This window comes from Vulpes vulpes, chromosome X, assembly GCF_048418805.1.
Source record: "Vulpes vulpes isolate BD-2025 chromosome X, VulVul3, whole genome shotgun sequence".
Lineage (NCBI taxonomy): Eukaryota > Metazoa > Chordata > Mammalia > Carnivora > Canidae > Vulpes > Vulpes vulpes.
This window is the reverse complement of record NC_132796.1, coordinates 64,729,450-64,733,908: the sequence shown is the minus strand read 5'-3', so window position 1 is coordinate 64,733,908 and position 4,459 is coordinate 64,729,450.

Sequence of the window (4,459 nt, the reverse complement as noted above, 5' to 3'; positions counted from 1 at the left end):
TGGAATTCCTGAGGGGTGGGTGGGGGGAGAAGGTATATTTGAGCAAATCATAGCTGAGAACTTCCCTAATCTGGGGAAGGAAACAGGCATTCATATCCAAGGAGTAGAGAGAACCCCTCCCAAAGTCAATAAAAATACACCAACAACCTAATATATAATAGTGAAGCTTGCAAATTTCAGAAATAAAGACAAAATGCAGAAAAGAGCTTGAGACAAGAGATTCCTAACATGTAGAGAGAGAAATATTAGATTAACCCGCAGACATTCACAGAGACACCTGGCAGGCCAGTTTCTGGCATGAAATATCCAGGTTACTAAATTAAAAAAAATAAAAAAAAACATGCGGTCAAGGTTATTTTATTAAAAAATGCTGTCATTCAGAATGGCAGGAGAGATAAAGAGGTTTCAGGACAGAAACTGAAAGAATATGTGAATATCTTTAATATACCTGCAAGAAATATTAAAGGGTATCCTATAAGCAAAAAGGGAACCCAAAGAAACAATCTACAGAAACAGTAACGGTACAAGTAATACAATGACACTAGATACATATCTATCAATAGTTACTGTGAACATGAATAGGATAAATGCCCCAGTCAAAAGACAAAGGGTATCATGTTGGATAAAAAAAAAGACCCATCCATATGCTGTCTACAAGACACTCAGTTTTTTTTTTTGACACTCAGTTGAGACCTAAAAATACTTCAGACTGAAAATGAGGGGGTACAGAAATATTTACCACCAAATTGAGCTCAAGGAAAGAAGAGGTAGCAATATTCATATCAGGCAAATTATTTTTTAAACCAAAGACAGTAGTAAGAGATGAAGAGGAACACTATATCATAATTAAGGGTCTATCCAACAAGAAGATATAACTATTACACAACTTGGTAGCATTCAATTATATCAACCAATTAATAACCAAAGTAAAGAAAAACGTAGATAATAATAAATTAAGAGTAGGAGACTTCAACACCCTACTCACAGCAATGGACAGATTATCTAAACAGAAGATCAACAAGTAACAAGGGCTTTGAATGACACACTGGCCCAGCTAGGCTTCAAAAATATATACAGAACATTCCATCCTAATGCAACAGAATACACATTATTATGAACTGCATATAGAACTTTCTCCAGAATAGACCATATACTGGGTCACAATTCAGGTCTCAACTGATATGAAAAGATGTAGATTATCCCCTGCATATTTTCAGACCACAGTGTTTTGAAACTGGAGCTCAATCACAAGAGGAAATTTGAAAGGAGCTCAAACACTTGGAAGATAATGAACATTTTATTAAAAAATTAATGGGTCAACCACAAAATTAGAGAATAATTTAAAAGTTTCTTACAAACTAATGAAAATGAAAGCACATCTGTTCAAAACTTTTGGGATACAGCAAAGGTGGTCCCACAAAGGAAGTATATTTCAAAATAAGCTTCTAAAAATTAGGTAAATCTCAGATACACCATTGTAACCTTACATCTAAAGTATCTGGAGAAAGAACAGCAGTTAAAACTTAAACTACTCAGGAGGAGAAAAATAATAAAGATTAGAGCAGAAATCAATGAAATAGAAAACAGAAGAACAGTAGAACAGATCAATGAATCTAAGACCTAGTTCTTTAAAATAATTAAAAAGATAGATAAAGCCCTAGCCAGACTCAATTAAAATAAAAGGGAAAAATCCAAATTAGTAAAATCACGGATGAAAGAGGAGTGATCACGACCAACACAAAGGAAATATCGGTTCTGAGCGTATTTTGGTCCATCTGTTAGAAGGTATGCAACTCCAAAATTATAAAACAAACTAAAACAAAACAAAACAAAAAAACAACAAAAATCTGTCACAACTTATATAGCTACTAAAATTAAATTGAATATGTTTAAAGGAAGTAAAAAATAATGAATATATCTATGAGCTGTAATTATAAAGATATGAAAGTCAAAAAGGAAAAAAACTTAAAAATGATTAGTTGATAAAATCTTGTATTTAAGACAGGAAAAAAAAGAATATTGGAAATTTTCAACCTGAAAGATAAATGAATCATAAAGAAAACACCTCAGTTCTATATAATATTTTCTCTTCAGTCCTCGAGTTTTCCAGTGCTGCTTGGTCAGTAAACTTGTTCTTCTGGGAGAGGGGCCTGCTGCTCTGATTCTCAGGTGTCTGTGCCTGGATGGGGATGTTCAGCCCCTCACCAGGTGGCTGTGCTCAATGTAAGATGTTTGCTCTGTGAGGTCTTTGTTCCCTGCAGGCTTTGCTTCTCCAGGGTGAAAGTAGAAAAAAAACAAAACAACAGAAAAATGGCAGCAATCAGATCTCCAGCCACGGAGCCAAGAGTTCCAAGTGTGTAGTGAACTGCAGTCTCTTAGCGGGCACTGCCTCATATCCTCCTAGGTGCAGGAGCTAGGGCACTGACTCATATAATATGAAGAGTGCTGATTTGTGGGAGGGCTCACAGTCTTTTGAGCTCACCAGATTTACCTCTCCTAGAGGGAGGGGAGGATAGCCCCCTTCTCTCTGCAGCCAGGCCCTGGGGCGTTCACCTGCTGGATGTGTTCACACCTGATCTGCCTCTCCCAGATGCTCACTGAAGGGTTGCTGCATTCCAGTCCTTTACTGGAACATAGGAAAGCAGTGGTCCCTTGATCCCACATTGGCTTGCAGTTTATGGCAGAAGCTGAGCTCTCTCTCGGACACCCCTATTCTTTCTGTTTCTTTGGGAATACTGAGACTTCACTGCCCTTCTGTGATTTTGCCCTATTTCACCACTGAGTACTTTTCAGGCAGGGAAGACTGTCTCAGGAACAGATTTCTAAATGATCCAATTGTATGCCCTAGTGCTGTACTATTTTCCTGGTGCCAGCTTCCAAAGAATTCCTCCCCTTGCCTTTTATCTTCCAATATATCCCTTCTGTTTCTCTTCTCTGCACTCCTACCTTGTAAGAAGCAATCATTTTTCTCTCTAGTATTCTAGCTGTTCTCTCTTTACATCTCAGGTTTAATTCATAGATATTAAGGATGGTTTGAAAGTTATATAGCTAAATGGGGGACCGGATGAAATGAGGACCCCCTACTCTTCCATCATCTTGCTTCCTCCCTCAAGGCCATCATTTAAAAGAGCAACTAGTTTATAAAATAGCCAGCCTTAGAACTTTACCAAATGGTGGAAAAGCTGCTAGAACTCTCTCTGGGTCAGAGGGAATGGGAAGCCATATGATTTATACTTCCCTTCAACCTTGAAAGTGCAGACTAGAGAAAGGTCCAGTGTCATATCCACCTTGCCATTTCAGAAAGCCCCAGGTCTCCTAACTCACACAGGCCCAGACATGCTCCAGCACAGGATAAAAAGCCCCCATTTAAAAGAACAACTAGCATATAGAAGATCTAGTTTTAGAACTCCACAAAATGGCAAGGGAGCTATTGGAATGCTCTCTGGGAAGGAAGGAGTGAGGACATGATCTATGCTCCTCTTCCAACTTAAAAGCACAGACTGGGGAACAGACCTGGTGCCCTAACTGGCATACCACCTCAGTGACCCCTGGGCCTCTAGCCCACACCAGCTCCCATGATCTCACCAGGGTAGCCATAGTGTGGTGCACACTCAGACACCCCTGGTTAGCATTTAGTTTATTTCCAACCTTTATATCTGACACAGGTAAGAAGTACCACAAAACATTCCTTGCCTGTACCCCTTTGGCTTCAGGCAGGTTACTAGAGCATCCTAGTACTAAATGGCCTTGTACATTCCAAGTTGATGTTTGCTTCAGCTCCAACTACCCCACCAGGGTTCTCTCTATGTAGAACACCCCAAAATCACAGAACAATAGCTTCAGTTACCCAGCCAGGGCACCCACAAAACTGAACACCCTGGGAGACCCTGGTTTGAACCCAGTTCAGCTTCAGCTGTCTTGCCAGTACACATTTGCACAGAGAGCCCAGAGATCACAGTGGCCCATGCCCACTTTATATTTAGATGTCTTGCCAGGATGCCCCTAGCACAGAGTGCCTCATCACCCCCTGGTCTAGACCCCACCTTGGCTATAGCCATCCCTTAGATTACCTTCTGTGTGGAGACTCTTCAAACACCCCAGTTTATACCCACTTCAGCTCCAGCTATTCTGCTCAGATGCCTTCTGTGTGTAGACCTCTGGGACACTTCAGCTTACACTCATTTCAGTTTCAGTTATCCTGCTAGGGCACTCTCTGCTTAGAGTGCCCAGGGACCTCCTGGCTGATGCACTACCTCAGTTCCAGCTACCCTACAGGGAGCATCCCTCCATAGAATGTTCTGGAGTCCCCTGCCTTGTACCTACCTTAGCTTCAGCTGTCCTGTCAGGGTGGCCTCAGCACATAGAAGCCCAGGACACCCAAGCCTGCATCCACTTCAGCTTTAGCTGTCCTACCACGATGTTCAGTTTGCTAAAAGCCACAGGATCCTCCCACTTATAC